The 22,584-nt window shown below is 35.4% G+C and overlaps 1 pseudogene; it reads left to right on the top strand.

Annotated features, from left to right (window-relative positions):
* The first annotated feature begins 5,103 nt into the window (after positions 1 to 5,103).
* Positions 5,104 to 5,423, top strand: LOC118829903 (annotated as a pseudogene).
* Positions 5,424 to 22,584: the final 17,161 nt, after the last annotated feature.

Here is a 22,584-nt window from a genome sequence, read left to right as displayed (position 1 = left end):
AGAATAATTCCAGAAGGTTGAGGATGTATTCGTAGGTATGCTACGGTTTGAATTGGTCCTTGAAGGATGATTGTATGTTGGATAATGCTCTAGTACTCCATCGTTGCACCTACAGGAAACAGGTAAGATTGTGAACTACATGAATTGATTGTTGCTGTTTTAAAATTCATCGATGGCCATGCTATTGGCCCTTTACCTAGCTGGTGACTTCTTTCCATATGTTCCACAGAATCGTTTAACACTAGAAGTGGCTGAACTAGAAGTGACCTTAAAAATCTAGATCAGGATGTAAAGGGACATAGCACAGCCCTTTGACTGAATTCAAACTTCAAGCGTTCTGTGAAGTTTGGATTCAGTTAAAGGGCCATGCTTGAGGGCCTAGAGGGCCACATGTGACTTTGAGGCCACAGACTCCTCACCCCTGGTCTAGATCAAACACCTCATTTGGCAAAGGTGGAAATTGAAGAGCTAAGTGACTTGCCTGAAGTCATGAGTGAGGTGGCAAAGCTGGTTTTCAAACCCAGGCCTTCTGATTCCAAATCCAAAGCATTGTACCATACTATCCAGAAAAACCTTTCAAGCAAATGCTGTTGGAACATAATGCAAATTAAAGGAAAGGCTACTTGTTCATTCTCATCTCACTTTGTTAGAAATCTCTCAGGAAAATCACAATTCCATTCTACATAATCTCACAGCTATCCCACATGTGAAATAAAGGAGATAACTCCTTTTCGGTTGAGTCACACTACTGAATGCTGAGGAAAACACCCAATATCAGATCAAAGGAGGCTGAATCCTCATTTGCTTGAGATCAATTTTAACCAATGGGGTTTGAATCAACTCCCTTTTAACATTCATTTCATACTCTACTCTCTGACACATAGAACCAAATCCACTGCCTGCGTACCATAGAAACACAGTGCTGCATGAAAGCAAAATCAGCCTCACTGTCAAAATCGAGAGAGGTTGACAGAACTATATGCTTATAATGCACTTAGCTTGAAGATGCAGTTGCATATCAATGTTAGGCTTCTTGTAAAGTCAGATATTTCAAACTGGTGAATAGCATCTGCTGCCTTACAGGATCATGACAAAGGAAAGATAACAAGAGTTGAGCCAAGATTGAAAATAAATGGGCACAGGCATCATAAAGAAAAGTGTTATGAATTGAAGGAGCTCTTTAATTGGTATTTTTTTCTTCTTACATACGTCTGTGTATAAATTAATTTTCTTCAAGCCATCACAACACAACACTCATCATTTCAGCAGAAATAAAGAAGGCAGAATAAATTCTCCAATGATGATTTTTTATCTGAAGTCCAGTCTCACATTTCTAATTGCCTTTGGATATTTCCATATCAACGTCCCTTAAATTTAAAATATTCAAAAGTAAACTTGTCAGCGTCTCTTATATCTGTCTTTTTCTTTTTCAGCTTGGCCACCTCCCTAGTCCAGGTCTTCGTCACTTCTCAACAGAACCAATAGTATGCCAATTGGTGTCTCTGCCTCCAGCATTTCTATTGTCCAATGCATCCTTCAACTAGCTGGCAACATCATACTCTCTAATGGATCGGACCATACCAATTCCTAGCTCAAGAAGTTCCACTGATTCCCTATTGTCTCCAGACTGGGCCATCACCAATCTTGATGATTTATATCTTTCCACTGTACTCTTATGACTCTAGAAGAGAGTGAGGTGGGTGAATTTACACAGTTCTGCCTCACTTAAATCCAATTCATGTGCAGGTCAAGATAAAAATCTCTTGATGTCATTGGTTCTTTTTGAGAATAAAGGACTAAAGACAATTTTCTTCAGAGTAACATATAAACTCCTGTGTTTGGCATTTAAAACTCAGCATGATCTGACCATAAACTACCTTTCTAGACAAAAACTGTGCATTACTTCAGTACACGAACTATATAGTCCAGCCAGACTAAAGTTTGAACTCCTAGAACATCATGTCTCCCCCAAGAGAAGCTCATCCCCTCAAATCTCATCACCATGCAGATCAACTCTGGTATAATACTCAAAACCTCATCATCATCCTTGGTTGTCTCTCCTCATTAATCGGAGGGCTGGAGGGCAAAGTAATAAACTCCAACATAAAGGCCACCATGGGATACCCTACGCCGCAGCATGGTGTTCATGGAACCAATACCAAATAGAGCAGCTGTTGGAAAATGAAGAGTTACATGTAAGATTCCAAACACTTAATAAAGGAAGCCTTTATCAGATTATGGAATGGAAATTGGAAACTCTGGAGGCAGAGACATCAGTTAGGATACTGTTGCCAAGATCCTGTTGAGAAGTGATGAAGGCCTGAACTAGGGAGCGAGCCAAAGTAGAGTTGATAGAGTCAATATTGCAAATGTTCGTTGACTAATTGTAGACCCTCAGTCCTTATAGTTTCTTAGTCCTTTGCATACACTGTCACCTTTACCTGGAACGCACTCTCTCCTCATCTCCACATTTTGGCATCTCTGATTTTCTTCAAAGAACAATGTAAGCTCTACTTTCTATATGAGGCTTTTCTTGAACCATGAAGCTGCTAATTGCCCTACCGCCCAATAATCTTGTATTTACTTTGTCCAAGTATGTTTTCCCCCAATATGCTTCTATGCACACATACCTTCCTGGTTAGAATATAAGCTCTTTGAGGGCAGGGACTGTCTTACTGCTGTAGTTTTGCCTTTGTATGTCTATCGCCTACCATTGTGACCATCACAAAACAGGCGTTTAAAACCTTATTGATTGATGGATTGACATTTTCTCTCCAATGCATCCTTTTATCCTAACTTTCCTATTCCAGTTAATGGTGCCATCACATTTTTACTCACAGACTTAAACTTTGCTTACCTTTGAATCTTCCCTTTTGATGAACCCACCCTCACATCCAAAAGGTTATAAGTTGCATTGAATCTATTTCTGCAATATCATGTATTTGTTTCTTCTTTTTTTTCAAATTGCCATCTTAGGTCAGCCCTCATTGCTTCTCACCTGGATAATTTCGCTAATGTTACTGTGCTCTCATATGTACGATCTTATTCATAGATTCCCTCCCTCCTTTCTATGAAATAATAATTATAACAGCAACAATATAGTAGTTCAGGTAGTACATCTTCTATACCACAGCTAAATGTGGCCTTAACATTTATAATTTTAAGTAATCAAAGTCTTGCTTTCTATTTTTTTCTCCCAACCCACAGACTTTCCCAAAATGTCAAGATCTTTATTTTCTGTCTTCAGATTGGGGTGTAGGGAAGGGAAAAGAATGAAGACCTGAGAGGCACTGAAATCAACAGAGAAAAGAGTGACCTCCCCAATACACCAAATCTATGTAGCTGCTAACCAAACAATGTTTTAAATGGTTTAACAATCCCAGTGTATTTTATAGACCAGTGTCTCAGTAATATTATCCTACACACTGACAGGCTAGGTGTTTCTATATTCTAATTTACCCATTCTCTAAGAAAGAACTAGGTTGAGTTTTGTGCATCTCTCCTGTCTTTGTAGCAACATATATAATTCACACACTGATGAGTTATGTGTGCTTTTGCATGCTTGATTACCACATCAAGCCAAAATTTATCTACCATGATATTCTATATGTTGTGTTACACAAGGAACAGTATTCTTATAACACTCAATTAATGGCCTCACATGGGTACTATAAACCTTTGTTACTTTTGCCAAACTGAGGAAGAACAGAGCAGTATAGCTCTGAAAGTCTTTTAATCACAAATCTTATAATCCTACAGTAATCTGAAGATGACCTAGTGCTAGACATAGGAGGTGGGTGAGGGGGCTGGGAAGAGGTAAGAATCAATGAATTTAACAGTTAAACTTGCCCAGGAGGGTCATATAGCCACATATCAGTTTGAGCTACAAGGTGAGAAACCAGAAAGTATAACTAGCAGCATAGTGACATTAAAAAGACCAACTGGTGAGCTCTTTTTAGCTATTTCTCAGAATGACAGGAAACAGCAATAATATTAAGTGGCCCTATCTAGAGACAATGCTGTGACCTTTGAAGGGAATTATGGATAGAACCTTCTTCTTTGACCATTCCATATTTTTGTAGATTACTCAGTTGCTATTCTAATGGCATCCCTCTCTAAATCCTAGCCCTAATCACAGTGTATGCCATACAGTATGTGCTTAATAAATGCTAGCTGACTGAATAAATACCTTGTATATGTTTTAATATATACATATATGTATGTGTACATGTATACATGTGCATATATACATACGTGTATGTGTGTGTTTGTAGATAGATGATAAGTAAGTAGATAGATAGATAGATAAATGCTGCTCTGTTGTTTCAATCATGTTTGAATATTTTTTACCCCATTTGGGGTTTTCTTGGCAAAGATACTGGAGAGCTTCTCTATTTTCTTCTCCAGCTCATTTTGTAGATGAGGAAACTCCAGGAAACAGGGTTAAGTGACTTGCCCAGGGTCTCACAATATTCACAACCAACCAGTCTGGCAAGATAATATACATAAACTTATATTTATTCTAGTAATGAAGATGGTGTTTCTGATCCTCAGGGAAGAAGCTTCAATTATATGAGATGGGATCAGAAACAACTAGAAAATCCCATCAATAACACAGAGTCAACTAGATATATCTAAAGACTCTGAGGTTTAAAACCATAGTAGAGCCTATAACTTTGTAAGAGTGACTTCTATCCCAAAGAGATTTCTCTAACTTCTTCAAAAATTTGAGAAGAGCCCACCATGTGCCAGGCTCTGGGCTAGGTACTAGGAATTCAATGATCAAAATATTAATAGTCTTAAAGTTCAAATAACATTTTTGAGGGTTTTATAGATTTGAACAGGACTCTCCCAGAATGCTCCATCATTGTTTTTAGTCTATTGCTTCTAATTATCTTGAACTTTGCTCTCTTAATATAACAAAGTCTGTGCTAATTTATGCCTATTGCAACTCTAGCAATTTTAATAAAATATAAACTCCTTAGGAGCAGTTTTTTTTTTCATTTTTGGCTTTGCTTCTCTCATAGTTCACTGGCTGAAACATGGCATAAGGATCATTTTTTTATTTCACTGGTACAGAGAAAATGCTTTCAGCAGCTGGAGATGGAGCTAAACCAAGCAGAAGACCTTCATTTCAGACATGTAGAAAAAATTTTGATTCCTAAGATTATGAGAGAGAAGGCCAGGGAGAGGTGTTCTGACAAGCGCAAGACTTCACAAAATGCTGCAAAGTCTCTGGATTTCTTAGGATGGTAAAATGTCAGAATGAAATTTCAGCATTAAAAGAATGCCTAATTGCTCACTATAAAAACCCAGATTTTTATGAAGAATGCAAAATAGAATATATGAAGGAAAGAGAAGAATTCAGAAAAACTGGATTTCATTCTAAGAACATGTTGCAGAAGCTTCCTACCAACTTTTAGCAAAATGGTTAATTGTGAATAATTTTGCCCTAATTCTAAGGGCAAGAGCATGAGGCACAAGAAGACATTATCTTTGGTTTGCCCCTTAATATCATGGAAATATTTTTGCTGTTTCAAATAAATATCTTTTATTAAATTTCTATACCCTTTAAAATTCTAATTTATTGGTTAGAAGATGATTGAATAGTGGAAGGAATGATTTTATAAATTAGATGGACAAACTGTATTTCCCTTCAGACTATGGACCTCTAAGATCTGCTGATTGTTACCATCACGTGTCCAGGGTTTCACACTGCTTCCCCCCTGTTGTATTACGTTCTTAAGCACCTTTTATTCTTCAGGTGTTTCATCAATGAACAGATGTGTTTGTTTCATTCCACAACTTGATAATAAAGTCTGAGGCCTTCTTTCCTTTGCATAATTTAAAAAAATAAAAAAAGAAAGGAAATACTTTCTTTTTTATAATTAAGATATTTTTTTTTAGTTTTAGTTTACAACATTCAGTTCCACATAATTTTGAGTTCCAAATTTTCTTCCCCCCACTTCTCCCTCCCTCCCTAAGATGGCATGGAATCTGATATATCTTCTACATATAACTTCACGTTGAACTTATTTACACAATAGTCAAGTTGTAAAGAAGAATTATGACCAATGGAATGAATCATGAGAAATAAGAAACAAAACCAAAAACAAAAACAAAGGGAAAAAAAAGGAGAGCAAACAGTGTTCCTCAATCTACATTCAGACTCCGTAGTTCTTTCTCTGGATGTAAATAGCTCTCTCCATCATGGAAACACTTTCTACTAATGCAAATAATCATCCTCTCTAAAACTAAGAGTCTGAACATTACCCTGGGGCATTGAGAGATCAAGGTTAAATGACTATCCAAGGGTCACTCAGTGAGTATATGTCAGAGATGGGATTTGAACCCAAGTATTTTTGGTTCTGAGGTCAATTCTCTACTCTCTTACTTTGCCATCTGCATCTCATGCTTCACAATTGTACATTTAATTGAATTGAATTCGAATACCAAATGGCTTACTGGAACTCAGGAGTAGACTAATTGCAATGAAGCCCCATCTTTGTGGCCTGAGGTTGACTTCTAATTTGTACATTACTTAAGAATGGATAAATTCCATTGCTGTGACTTTTTCCCAAATCAATTAAGCATATTTCCTTTCTGTTCAGAGTATTATCATTTATTTCCTGACTATGATACCTCCTATGCCTTATGCCATATAATGAAACTCATCTCATCATACACCAAATGCCATTTTCCTCCTCAGAGCAGTGCTAGTGAAACAGGTGAAAACAGTGATAATCAAGATCCATCAGAACTGGATCTCCCTTGCCTCCATCTATTCAGTGAACTTTATGCTTCAGCAAGGCTGGTCTCTCCATCCCCCATCCCTCTTGTTCATATCTTTTTCCCAGTACTTAGCATATCGCAAGCACTATATAAATAGCAGTTATTATTTTTTCTGCCTCCTCCTTCTCCTTTTGATCTTCCTCTTCCTCCTTCTCTTTCCTGTCCTACTACTACTAATAGTAATACCACCATCCCTACTTCTACTACCTCAGATTATATTATTTACCCTTCTGAAATGACCTCTTTCCAATCTTCATACTTTGTTTCAAGGCCTTCCTCAAACCACTACTCATTTGTGAAGCTTTCTCCAAATCCTTCTGCTGAATATTTACCTGTGTTAACTCTTCTTTCACTCATTTTCTTTAGTGTATGCACCTATTCAAGTGCATATTTATGTCATATTGGCCCAAAGGAAAAAGGGTGTGCACCTTTTAAATAGTCAGGTTGTATCTTGCTGTAGATGAAAAAAGAAATTACACAATGATTTGGGACCAACAGTATCCATAGGTCTCCTTTTTAAAAAGCAGGTCAGAACTGCAGGAGAAGCTAGAAGAAAATTGGTTAATAAGCCTCTGTCTTGAAACCAGATGGTTACAGATATGGTCTTGTGTTGGAAAGATGGGCCACTTGAGAGCACCAAGTACACCAAGGAGCAGAAAGTTGATAATGAGGTATTTAGTACCTATAGTGTACCTACCAGGTGAAAATAAGAGGGAGCAGGTGGGCTGGCCAAAATCAGAGCATAGGAAAACCAAAAATACATTGTCATCTGATTATATAGCTTTACAAATATATGTAGATGTGTAAAGATGCACATATGTATACATACATATGCACATGCATATGCACATAACATACATACACGTATATGTATATATACATGCATACATGCAAAGAATAAGGTTAGCAACTCTCTTATAAAAGATTATAAGAAATGGGCATCTTCAGTTGCATAAATTATCAACTAATAAATATTTACACAGCCGATTGTCCTATTGGTACCAGAATCTGTATTGCTAAACATTCCTTGTAACCCTGCTGTAAAAGAGGGTGAGTCATTCATGAATACATAACTCAACCCCAGATACAGAATGCCTTAAAAATGAAATCTGATATCATTTTTCTTTTTCCATTGCTGCTTCTGACTCAGTTAAGTGTTACTATTTGAGGCAGTCAAGACAGTAGGTCATTGGTGCTGACTTCACAGAACAAATCCCTTGTTCTGTAAAACTTAGACTCAGCGAAAGGGCCACAATTGAGGACCTAGAGGGCCACATGTGGCCTCAAAGCTTCAGGTTCCCCACCCCTGACATAGTCTATACTCCAATCTGTCATTTCCTATCATGGTAGAAACATCGATTCAGTCAACATCCAGAATCAATGATACCACACTTGCTGTTTTCATCCTTCCATCCTCGTCCAAATATAGTAACCAATGGCTAACTTTCTATAGGTAATCTCCCTATAGACTTCCTTCACCACAAGATCTGCCAGTTATGATGTCATAGAATATTAAGTGCTACTCGGACCATCTATCATCCAATATCTTTGATACATGTCCTTTGAAGTATTGATTTGTATCATAGACTGCTTTCAATACATCTGCTCCCTCTGACTTTCTGTGGAATTTCTTATGACTGAAGGATTGGAAGGGAACTCAGAGATTTTTTCCTCCGTCAATACCTCCCAAAAGAATGTTCTACATTGTAAGTGTGTGATTATTCAAAATCTCCTTAAACATGCCAGTGCCTGAAAACTTACTATGCTGGAAGCAGCTCATCCCAGTTCAAGGCACCTCTAATTAATATAATTTTCCACCTCATGTTGAGCCGAAATAGAATTCTTTGTAATTTTTCACCTTGTATCTTCTCTTCTTTAAATTGTGCTTAGTTCTGCCTTCTGCAGATGAGCAAAACAAATCTAATCCCTTATCCATGTGATATCCCTTTAAATACTTGAATAGCATTCATATCCCCAGTAAATTTACTGGTCTTGTAAAATATCACTAACTACTCCAATCAATTCTGTTATAATTCCTTTCACCATTTTAGTCACTTTCACCTCTATTTGTTCTGGTGTGTCAATGTCCCTGGAAATCAGAAGTGAAAACAATAGAAAATGGTCATTTTTCCCCTTTAATGATAGCTATAAAAAGCTATCAAAGCATAAAACTTCACTAAGATTTTCAAAGACCCTAAAAAAAATAAAGATTTTTGCACAAGCAAAACCAAAACAACTAAAATTAGAACAGAAGTAGGCAAATGAGGGGCAAAATTCTTTGAAGCACTTCTCTGAAAGTCATTTCAGATATATAGATATATGTATATACACACACATGTATGCATATATATAATATGCATGTAAATATAAATTATATATGTGCGTACATATACATGGAACTGATTGAAATTTATAAGAATAAGAGTCACTCTACAATTAATGCATTGTCAAAGGCAGTTTACAAAGGAAAAAATCCAAGTTATTGATAATACAAAAATGTTCTAAATCACTAATAATTAGAGAAATGTAAATTAAGACTACTCTGAGATTCATACTCACATCCATTCAATTAGTAAATTTGAAACTAAAGGAAAATTATAAGTTCTACAGCAAATATAGAGAAATAGGTACATTAATACACCACTGGTGGAACTGTCAACTATTCCAGTCATTTTCTAAAGCAATTTGGAACTATGTCCAAAGAGCTGTTAAACTATCTATACATTTTCGCCCAGTGATAATCACTACTAGGCCTACATATAAAAGAGTTGTTTTTTTTTTAAAGAGCAAATGGAATTATCTTTAGAAAAAAAATTTATAGCAGTACTTTTGCAGTGGCAAAGAACTGGAAATTAAGGTAACGCCTATTATTTGCAAAATGGTTGAGGCTATTGTTTATGAATATATTACAAGTTTCAGAAAAAAATCTAGCAAGACTTGTATGAACCGATAGAGAATGAATTGAGTAGAGCCAGGAAAACAAATTCTACAATAACAATACAGTAGAAATAACTTTGAAATACTTATAAGTTCTGATCAATATTTTGGCTATCTACTGTTCCAAAGGATTCATGTTTAAATATGCTATCCACACCTTGACAGAGAAGCGATGGACTAATGGGACAGATTGAGATATTTTGGATTTTGGGATAAGGCCAGTGTGGAAATTTGTTTGGCTTGACTATACATGTCTATGATAGGGGTTTTTGTTTATCTTTCTTTGTCAATGGGGTGGGGTGGAGTGGCAAGTAGGAGGGAGAGAAGGCATATTTTCATAGGTTAAAAGAAATAAATTTTATTTTAAAAAATGTAAAGATGATACCCCAGATGTTTTCTTGCCAGGATTAGTAGAGTGGGCTATAAACTACATTGTTTTGAATTCTAAACATCTATTCTAATCACAAAGTGGCAAAGATAATCACTCATCTGACCTTGTTCCATAGGCGAAATCTAGTGCTGGAGTAATTAGTACACTTATCCTGGCTGTTATATACTCCAATAAAATGAGGAGAAGTTGCAAAATCCATATAATTCTCATAGAGGGGATAACCCTCTCTTTTCAGTTCTGCCTCTCAGGTGGCAATATAAATCTCAATATTATATTAGTGTAGATTTTACCCAACTAGAATTAGTACTGTGATACTGCTACACTGATCATACCCTGCCTTTCCCTGAATTCATTATATTTCAATAATCTCTAATCTTATGACCTTGGCATAATGAAGTCACCTCCCACAAGGGGGAATTGTTCAGCTATATTGAGTGTTTTATTCTTTGCATGAGAATAATAAAAACTGTAAACCATACCTAATAAAATATGTACTAGTATCCTAGTATAAGGATCACTTGTGCTAGTAAACTGATTAATCCATTGTTCATTTCAGTATAATCCAGAAGGAGAGGCTATACTAGAAAATGGTGAGTTGCATTATCTGTAATTGCATCTGAAACTTGTAGTTAGAGTGAACATGACATTATTCTAAACTCTATACATATTAAAATAAAAGATAGCCCTTACCTTTGGAAATTGATAATCTAATAGATCCTAGATTGCAGAGAGAATTTTTCAAAATCATTCATTTTAGGAGAGGAAATAGATATGTATATATGTGTGTATATACATACACACACATATATATGTTAATATAAATATTAGACTTTCCATGTTTCTCCCATATATATTGTAAATTCTGGGAGAGTTGGATGTTATTTATTAGTTATAACACAATAGTCCTGAATCCTAAACTGTGACTTTAATTCCAAACCCAATTAAGATAAAGCTAGAAGACAACTGAATTTTTAATTTGACTGTATAAAATAATATCAATTAGTAATTCTTGAGAACTACTAATCACTTAAATCTAGTTATCATGGAACATAAAATGACAGGAATCCAATTAACTTTGTTGTAAGTGTACACCAGTAAACTCACTAATTTGCTGTTAGTCTTTATAATTTGATCCTGCAAAACAAAGGTTCTCTAACTTTCTCATTTTAAGGATCCCTTTGGTCTGGTAAAGAATTTGGATCCCTTCTCAGACTAATGTTTTCAAATAGATAACATACTTATGGTTACAGTAGAAAACAAAGGAGGACAAAAATAAAGATGTAACTTTTTTCCCATTAAAGTTCATAGATCCTCCCAGGTTGAGGATCTCTCCTGGAGGAGGATCATCTTGACTTATAGTATTTTGCTTACAATCCTAATACAACAACAATATAGGAAACATCCCTATCCACTCTCAGAAAGTCCTATAGTGCCCAAAACTTCAACTACTTCAACCTCTGCCAGTTTTTCACACCAGTGGTCATTCCCAGTACTGCCAATCAATGTGGTTAAATATGTTGGTCAGACATCACCGTGTTTACTTCATAAAAATGTTTGGAAAGGAAAGCTTATCATCTTTACCAAGAAATCGTTTGTCACTTTTAAATCCTTCATTCCATCCTCTGACTATCTCAAGGAATGATAGCACACCAAAACTGATTAAGTAACTTGAGTATTGAGTTTAATTTTCACCTTCACAATTTTATGAAAATACGTCGGTGGGAGTCAGAGAAACTAAAGACCTAAGGAGTATATATACCATAACAATTAGATACTACCTTCATTTTTTGTGTATGTATACATACCTACACACATATATGTATTCCTTCCCCTCTTTAGCACTTATCCATTTGTGGTTAGTAACGATGTAGCCAGAAAGTCATTCAATTCTACTTAGTAGTAAAGGTCTTTTAAACTATATACCATTTCTGCTAACAGTGGGCTTTTGAAGAACATGCTTCTATTGGGCTACAGTGAGGGCCAAATTCAGTGTTACTATGCTAGTGTTACAGACACATGATCTTAGCTTCCTTCACTTTGTGTGTCATTGCTAAGTGACTCAGAAACACCACTAATGGAGCAGTCAACTTATCCAGCAATTACTATAATAGCCACTACTAGTTTGAAGACTTTCAAAAGACTTTTTTGGAAAGAAAGACATTTTAGTTATTAAGTGATGCCACATTCTTTCTAAATAGAGAGGCATTTTAGGCCTACTCCCTTTCCAGTCAGATTCCATTTAAAGAAAGAATGCCATTCTCAAGCTCAGAATATATTGAAACCATTACCAAACTCTCCAGATTTAAATAGGCTGATTAACTTGTTAGGAAACATTTCCATAAAATGCTTCCTTAAATAACAATTACACCTAGAAATGTCACACTGAAGATCTGGGAACTATTAAAAGATGTCTAAGATGAAACATAAAAAGATTATATAGACAGCTTTTTAAAAAAAGTTCTCTTCATACTTCCAATTCTGAAAGTCATCCTTAAAATTTTATTTGCAGTCAATTACTTGCATCCAAGAGCATGCTCTCCCTTCCTCTCTCTGTCTCTGTCTGTCTCTCTCTGTCTCTCTGTCTCTGTCTCTGTCTCTCTCTCTCTCTCTCTCTCTCTGTCTCTCTCTCTCTCTCTCTGTCTCTCTCTCTCTCTCTCTCTCTCTCTCTCTCTCTCTCTCTGTCGCTCTCCCACACATACACACACACACACACACACACACACACACACACACGCACACACTTTCCACAAATGGAGTGTATGGTTTGCTAAATTGGCATACCACTTTGGTCAAGACTAAGAGTATCACCTTCATATCACCTTCATTATACTGAAGTTGTAGGGCAGCCTAAAAATTAAACTGTGAAAATCATGTTTTTCCAAACGGAATTATGTCATAAAAATAAACAAGAAAAGTTATGTTTATGCATATATATACTGCAACATTTCCCCCTTGTTTTGAAGATTAAATTATTTCATGCAGAAGTCTCCTATCCTCTCCATCATATTCCTAGGATATAGAAATATAGAATCGTCGGTAAACCTCAGTTTTCTGAAAATATGAAAGGAACATTGCAAATGAAATCATTTCTTGCTTTTCATGCCCCTCCATCCTCTCTTTCACATTTCCCATAACCTCAGAAATTACTGTGAGAGAGAGTGCAGAAGTTTCTAGGGGTGGGTTTAGCACCTCAGTGACTACTAGGATGTTTTAGGTTTTGTTGGCTTAGAATGAGTGTATACACCAGTTATTCTCTATCCTGGGCAGAAACTCTGAGGGTCTTCTCCTCCCAGAGTGGAACTTAAAACAATAAAGCATTTATCATTGACAACCAATCACCAAGCATTTAGTTGGAAATATAAAAAGAGAAAAAAGTGCCTTCCTTCAAGGTGCTTACAAACCGATAGGGGAAACAGCATGCAAACATATATACAAAACAAGTTATGTTCATGATAAATAGGAAATGATTAACAAAGTAAAGGTACTGGAATTAAGAGGGGTTGGAGAAGACTTCCTGTAGAAAGTGGGATTTTAGGAGGAACTTAAAGAAAGCCAGGAAGGTAAAAAAAAAAAAAAAAGAGCAGAGAAGGAACATGGAAGAATAAACTGTAGATTCACTTTTTTTTTAAAAAAAAAGAGTAGGGTTGTAGTTTCTTGTTTAACCTTTTGGACACTGTTGTGAAAATCCATAGTAGTCTTAATCAGTTGCAAACAACTGCTAAATCATTCTGGAATAAAAACACATATCATGAAGCAGAGGATTGGAATTTTAGGGATATTAATTTGGAAGCTCAATAGCTGAGGAGTTGTAGAGGGGAAAAATGAGAGGCTGAAAGATCACTTAGGTGTAGACCACTATTGCAGGTATCTAAATAAGAGATAATGTGGCTCTGAAGCAGAATCGTGTTTGCATTAAGTAGAGGCAAGGAGATGGCAATGAGAGGCATTTTGGAGGTCAATTCAACAAGAGTTGAGTATTGTTTAAGATTAAGAGTTTACTACCTGGCTGCTCTCCTTGATTTCATAATACCTAGAAACATCCTGCTGGAGGACTTCAGTTCTGAAATTCACACCTCCTCAGTACACTGGATTCTCTCCATCCCTTTTTATTGAAGATAGGTGAGGGTAGACTTTGGAGAGGTCAGCCTAGATCCCGAATTTATGGAGGCACCGTTTCTCATCCAGCTGCAAGTTTTTATCATGACCCTAAATGCTTACCATCCCTGTTTTTCAGCTTCATTTTATGCATTTACTTCATCTAGTAGACTGTGAATTCCTTGAGGATACAGGTTTTCTTTTGCATTTCTTTTTCTTTTCTCTTGCATACCCCATGCTTAACAAGGTTCCTGGTATATCATAGGCACTTAATAAGTGCTTTTCACTGATCCACTGAGAAAGAAGAGTGAAGGATGATTCTGAGATCACAAAATTGGTGAGGAGAATAGGCTTTATAGCTTGGTAAGACCACTTCTTGCTTATAAGTCATTGCTGGAAATACAATTTTCCACTGCATTGTGGGTCACTCAAAACTTAAATATCTGAAAAAGTTCTGTGTTTTAAGATTTGCAACCTTACAATTTGACAAAGATAAAGATTATTTTTAAGGGATCCTTATGCCATGAAATGTCTTGTGATTATATATAAATTCACAAATGAAATACAAACTATTCTCTTCCTCATGATTAATAATTAGCAAAATATTAATAATAATAGCTAACATTTGCACAGTGCCAACTTTGTGCCATTTAAAATTATTATCTCATTTGATCCTCACAACCATAGGAGGTGGGAGCTATTATTATCTGATGAGAAAATGGAGGCATAGAGAACTATATTCTGGTAAAAGGCACCATAGATATGAAGTAATATCATTACTTAACATATATGCACCAAGTGCTATAGCATGCAGATTCTTAGAGGAGAAGTTAGGGGAGTTACAGGAAGTAGTAGACAGCAAAACTATACTAGTGGGGGACCTCAACCTCTCCCTCTCTGAACATGATAAATCTAGCCTCAAAATAAACAAGAAAGAAGTTAAGGAAGTGAATAGAATTTTAGAAAAGGTAGATGTGATAGACCTCTGGTGAAAGCTGAATGGAGATAGAAAGGAATATACATTTTTCTCAGTGGTACATGTCACATACACAAAAATTTACCACGTACTACAGCATAAAAACTTCACAATCAAGTGCAGAAAAGCAGAAATAATCAATGCATCCTTTTCAGATCATGATACAACAAAATTATTTGTAATAAGGGACCATGGAAAGATAGACTAAAACTTAATTGGAAACTAAATATTCTAATGCTAAAGAATGAGTGGGTCAAACAACAAATCATAGAAGCAATCAATCACTTCATTCAAGAGAATGAAAATAATGAGACAGCATAGTAAAACTTATGGTATGCAGGGAAAGCAGTTCTTAGGGGAAGTATTATATCTCTGAATGCTGACATTAATAAAATAGAGAAAAAGGAAATCAGTGAATTGGACATGCAACTGAAAAAGCTAGAAAAAGGACAAATTTAAAATCCTCAATTAAATATCAAATTAAAAATACTGATAACCAAAAGAGTGATTAATAACATTGAAATTTTAAAAATACCTATTAAACTAGTAAATAAAACTAAGCACTGGTTTTATGAAAAAAAACAATAAAATGATAAATCTTTGGTTAATTTGATTAGAAAAAGAAAAAAGAAAACCAAATTACTGGTATAAAAAATGAAAAGGGTGAGTTCACTAACAATGAAGAGGAAATTAAAATAATAATTAGGAATTATTTTGCCCAATTTTATGCCTATAAATTTGGTAATCTTATGGAAATGGATGAATATTTACAAAAATATAAATTTCCCAGATTATTGGAAAAGTAAGTAAAATGCTTAAATAACCCCATCTCAGAAAAAGAAATTGGGCAAGTGATCAATGAACTCCCTAGGAAAAAATCTCCAGGGCCAGATAGTTTTACATGTGAATTTTATCAAACATTTAAAGAACAATTAATTCCTATAATGTATAGACTATTTGGAAAAATAGGTGAAGAAGGAGTCCTACCAAATTCTTTTTGTGATACAAATATGGTAGTAATACCCAAACCAGGAAGAGTCAAAACAGAGAAAGAAAATTATAGACCAATTTCCCTAATGAATATTGATGCAAAAATCTTAAATAAAATATTAGCAAAAAGATTGCAGCAACTCGTAATGAAAATAATACACTCCAACCAGGTAGGAATTATTCCAGGAATGCAATGCTGGTTCAATATTAGGAAAACTATCAGCTTAATTACTCGTACCAACAACAAAACTAGCAGAAACCATATGATTATCTTAATAGATGCAGAAAAAGCTTTTGACAAAATTCAACATCCATTCCTATTAAAAACACTAGAAAGAAGAGGAATAAATGGAGTCTTCCTTTAAATTATAAATCACATCTACCTAAATCCATCAGCAAGCATTATATGTAATGGGGATAAGCTAGATGCAATTCCAGTAAGATCAAGGGTGAAACAATGCTGTCCATTTTCACCCCTATTATTCAATTTGGTACTAGAAATGTTAGCTTTAGCAATAAGAAAAGAAAAAGAATTTGAAGGAATCAGAAAAGAAGAAACTAAGTTATCACCCTTTGCAGATGATGTGATCATATACTTAGAGAATCCTAGAGAATCAAGTAAAAACTACTTGAAATAATAAATAACTTTAGCAAAGTTGAAGGATATAAAATAAACCCACATAAATCCTCAGCATTCCTATACATTACTAACAAAGCCCAACAGCAAGAGATAGAAAGAGAAATTCCATTCAAAGTTACTGTAGACACTATAAAATATTTGGGAGTCTATCTGCCAAGACAAACCCAGGAACTATATGAACACAACTACAAACTACTTTTCACACAAATGAAGTCAGAGTTCAATAAATGGAACATCAGTTGCTTGTGGTTAGGCCAAGTCAATACAATAAAAATGACAATTTTACGTAAATTAATTTGCTTATTCAGTACCATACCAATCAAACTATCAAAAACTATTTTACAGAGCTGGATAAAATAATAACAATATTCATCTGGAAGAACAAAAAGTCCAGAATATCAAGGGAATCCAGGAAAAGAAATGCTAGGGAAGGTAGCCTATTCATACCAGATATTAAACTGTATTATAAAGCAGTAATCATCAAAACAAACTTAGTACTGGTTAAGAAATAGAGTGGCAGATCAATGGAATAGGTTTAGTATAAAAGACAGAGTAATCAGTGACTATGGTAATCTACTCTTTGATAAACCCAGGGAGTCCAGTCTCTGGGATAAGAACCCACTATTTCACAAAAACTGCTAGGAAAACAGGAAAATGGTATGGCAGAAACTGGGCATAGACCAATATCTTACACTGTAAACCAAAATAAAGTCAAAACGGGTTCACAATTTGGATATAAAGGCTAATACCATAAGCAATTTGGGAGAACAAGGAACACTTTACCTGTCAGGTTTATGGAGAAGGGAAGAATTTATGACCAAACAAGAGATAGAAAGCATTACAAAATGCAAAATGGATAATTTTAATTACATTAAATTGAAAAGTTTTTTACAAACAAAGCCAATGCAACCAAGATTAGGAGGGAAGCAGAAAATTGGGAAAGAATTTTTACTAGTGTCTCTGATGGAGGCCTCCTCTCTAATGCAGAAAACTGAGCCAAATGTATTTGAATACAAGTCATTCCCCCATTGATAAGTGGTCAAAGGATATGAACAGGCAGTTTTCAGAGGAAGAAATTAAAGATATCAATAGCCGTATGAAAAAATGCTCTAAATCACTATTGATTAGAGAAATGCAAATCAAAACAACTATTAGGCACCACATCTCTCCTACCAGATTGGCTAACATGGCAAAACAGGAAAATAATAAATTCTGGAGAAGATGTGGGAAAATTGGAACACTATAGCATTATTGGTGGAGCTGTGAACTGATCCGGCCATTCCGGAGAGCAATTTGGAACTATGTCCAAAGGGCTATAAAATTCCACATACCCTTTGACTGAGCAATATCTCTTCTAGTGCTGTATCCCAAAGAGATCATATAAGTGGGAAAAAGACACATCTGTACAAAAATATTTATAGCAGCTCTTTTTTGTAGTGGCAAAGAATTGGAAATTAAAGGGATGCCCATCAATTGGGGAATGGATAAAATGTGTATATGAATATAATGGAATACCATTGTGCTATAAGAAATAAGGAGCAGATGAACTTCATAATAACCTGGAAAGACCTAAAGGGAGCAGAACCAGGAGAATGTTATACATGATTACAGACACACGGTATCTATGATGACTACCTTTGATAGACTTGGCTCTCCTTGGTAATGCAAGGTTCTAAGACAGCTCCAAAAGACTCATGATTGAAAAAGCTATCCACATCCAGAGAAAGAATTATGGAGTCTGGATGCAGAATGAAGCAAACTATTTTCTTTTTCGTTTTTTTTTTCCTTTTTTGGTTTTGCTTCTTCTTTTTTGCGGCTCAATCCACTGGTTATAATTCTTCTTTACAACTTGATTACTGTAAAAATAAGTTTAATGTGAAGATATATGTAGAACCTACATCAGATTACATGCTATCTTGGGGCGGGGCAGGAGAGAACACAGAGACGGTAAGAAAATTTGGAACTCAAAAACTTGTGGAACTGAGTGTTGTAAAGTAAAAATAAAAAATAAATTTAAAAAGACATTTATAATACAATAGTTCTAGTCTTACTTAAAAAGGTGTAGTGACAGATGTATTAAGCAATGATCATATATGTCATATGATGAAGCTTAGTGCCAGAGCCCTGCACTCTTCATGGAAAAAAAAAATGTAAATTCAAACTCCCACATACCTTTACCAAATTTACCTCTGGTGGTCTCTACTTGTGTTTGTTACTCACTAGTTTCATATTCTCCTTGAATGGTAGAGTTTGTTGTGGTGTCTTCTTCATTGTCCTCTCTTCCTTTTTGTGTCAGCGTTAAGATCCCTAAAGATGACTATGTATAAAACCCATTATCAGCCTAACAGGGAAAGGAGGGGCCACAGTAGGGAGGAACAGGTGTTATGGCAAGGAATTATTTAGTACTTCTGCTTGGTTGGATTCAGCCATTGTATTTCAGCCTTGGGTAAGAGTGTTGGTGTTGCACCTTTCATCTTGAGCCAAGCTGTCATGATTCTGTGGAATGTGCAATTTTTCAAAATATCAAAGAGACCAGGACATGACACCAGTGCATCCAGACTATGGGGCTGTCTTGCAATGAGAATTTCTCCTGTGTTTCCACTCTTTTAGATAAGACTTCTGGAAAGGCTAGCATCCTCTTATATCCACCTCATCCTCCCACTCAACCATTTCAGTTTTATGTGTCCCCTTTGATGGAGTAGCTCAGAGGTTTGATCATAGAGACAACAAAAGAGCATTGCTTTAAATAATGAATTTTCAAAGTAAGAGAAAACTACATATTTGATAGTATATTGAAAGACACTACCTCTATTTTTAGGCATCCTATTAGGGGCCACTAATGTACCCAGTCCATCAAGGAACCTAATAGTCTAGAATTAATTTAAATTGAAGTCTGACCTTGAAAGAGCACATTTCTTTCACTTAAATGGTGAATATTTCTATTTTAAACACACAATTTCATCCCCCTTCCCCCAATTGAACCTCTAGATTCCTGGTAAATACAAATGTATGTTTAAAGTACCATAAACTTCAAATAAATTTCCCCCAAGCCCCAACCTTTATTTTCATTTCATTTACAGAGATGCCTGCATGCTTGTAGATTTTGGCTTTGTCAAAACTTGACATATTTCAATTTGGTGAGAAAGATTTCTCTTCATAGCATTTCCAAGAAGAAACAGGAAAGAGTGAAAATCTCACAAGAATATTTACATTTGCAAAATTCCTAGCCTATTTTTACAGGGTGACTTGGGATTCAAATAATGTGAATGAAGTTATTTTTTATTAGGTGTTCTTCCAAATTTTACATGAAAACCAATTGGAGTTCAGCTATTAGTGACTTAGATCTCTCTGCATTCAGTTAACTAAACATTCTTTACTAAACTAATGAGAACTATATAAACAGACACATCATATCCATCACACCTAAGTAAAAATATGGGTGCTAGTCACTTTGACAGCCTGCTAAATAAACCAACAACAGAGTTCATCATTTAGTTTTTCACCTTTATAAGTTTTAACTTCACACAGTGAATCTCATCTTGGGATTCAGTGTTTTCTTGACCTTCAGGAAACAATGAACTTTCAATATTGTTCCATCATATGCAAATTAAATTTGCTTATCAAATAACGGTGAAGATTTTGAAAAATGTACTTGACTAAATCAGAAAAAAAGAATGAAAACAAATAAATAAACTTAACCATGATGGTAATTTAATTCATTTGAGAAACATTTATTATCTTCCTACTATTTATAAGTCACTGTGTTAGACATTTAAGGATATAAGACAAAAAATTAAAATCCTTGCCTTTAAAAGCTTACTTTCTTTGGGGACTGAGGTGGGTTGCTGGTGGTGATAGGCAAGACAGGGAATACAATTACAATATGTTGTTGTTCAGTTTTTTAGTCATGTCTGACTTTTGATGACCCTATTTGGGATTAACTGAAGGATTCTGGACTGGTTTACCATTTCCTGCCACAGCTCATTTTACAGATGAGGAACTGAGGCAAACAACGTTAAGTGATTTGCCCAGGTTTACATAGCTAGTAAGTATCTGAGGCCAGATTTGAACTTGGAAAGATGAGCTTTCTTGACTCCAAACCTAGAGCTCTACCTACTGTGACACCTAGCTTCCCAATTATAATATATCCACAAGTAAGTTTTGAAGATAAACAGATCACCACAAAAATACTGATTTGGAGAATAAAGAATTAAAAGTTGGTGACCAAAGGAATAATTAGCAATACTCACTGAACTTCTTTGTTAGTGATAAAAGAATGGGACTTTTTCATATTACCTCAAGTATCTCCCCATTCCAATACATCCTCCATTCAGACACCAAAGTGATTTTCCTAATGCACAGGTCTGATCATGCTATCTACCCTACTCACTAAATTCCAGTTGCTCTCTATCACCTCCAGGATGAAATATGAAATTGTTTAGCATTCAAGCCCTTCATAACTCAGACTCCTCCTACCTTTCTGGTCTTTTTAAACCTTATTCTCCAACATGTACTCTTCAATGCAGTGACAGTCGCCTCCTGGCAGTTCTATGAACAGTATACTCTATTGCCATAATGTTTTGTAGCTATCTCTCATGCATAGAATCCTATCCCTCCTCACCTTCACATACTGGTTTTCCTGAATTCCTTTATGTCCCAAACAAAATCCCATTGAGGCCTCCTGAGCAATCCTCCTGAGTGCTATGGAAACTAAATCAAAATGCAATTGGGAAATATTAATAAATAAATAAAAATACAGTACAACATAGAGGCAGCTAGGTGGCTCAGTGAATAAAATACTGGGGTATGGATTCAGGAAGACCTAAGTTCAAATCTGGCCTCAGATACTTACTAGCTATGTGACCCTGGACAAAATCACTTACTCTCTGTTTGCTTAATCCACTGGAGGAGGAAGTAGTAAACCACTTCAGTATCTTTGCCAAGAAAACTCCATAGGTAATCACAAAGAGTAGGATCCTACTCAACAACGACAGCAACAGAATATAAATAATGATAATATATGGCTTTCTAAATCTATGTGTCAGGTACAGGGATCCCTATTATGATTTAGTGGCCCCTTATTACTATTTGAATTTGATATCACTATTCTACAGGAAGCCTTTCACAACCCTTCTTAAATCTAGCGTCTTATCTCTCTTTTTGTTTTCTATCAATCCTGTATATAGCTTGTTGGTTCGTATTTTACTTGCTGACTTGTTTCCTCATTAGATTGTGAGCTCCTTGAGGTCAGGCCTGTCTTTAATTCTTTTTGTATCCCTAGCACAGTGTTTAGCAACTATTAGGTGCTTAACCAATGTTTAACTGATGGTGTTATTGGCCTTGTTCTATCTGTGAGTATGCTATGTCACTGTAAATATAATGTGGCATCACCAACTTTTTTCAATCATATTTGAACAATGTTCACAAACTTGGTTGAGTACAATGGCCTAGCAGCTAGGCCATTTGGTGTCCTGATTAGATGAGTGCTGCTGCTGCTAAAAATAGTAATGATGATAATCATAAAAACATAAATGCAATGTCCAAACTGAACCAATGGATTAAGATGATATTTATAAATATGTTCTTCTCCAGCCTAGACCCATTCAGTACAAGGTTATGAGAGAAAGCTGAGTCTATTTATACTATGAAATTAATTGGCATCCTGACATCAAAACTTAATGGGAAGAACACCTTTAGAAAAGTTATGACTGATACAACATCAGTTTAAAAATATACTTTGGCCATGTTAAAATGGATAATAAT

This window comes from Trichosurus vulpecula, chromosome 8 (genome assembly GCF_011100635.1).
Source record: "Trichosurus vulpecula isolate mTriVul1 chromosome 8, mTriVul1.pri, whole genome shotgun sequence".
NCBI classification, from domain to species: domain Eukaryota; kingdom Metazoa; phylum Chordata; class Mammalia; order Diprotodontia; family Phalangeridae; genus Trichosurus; species Trichosurus vulpecula.
Note: the sequence above shows the minus strand (reverse complement) of the source record. Positions and strands in the feature narration are given on the sequence as shown.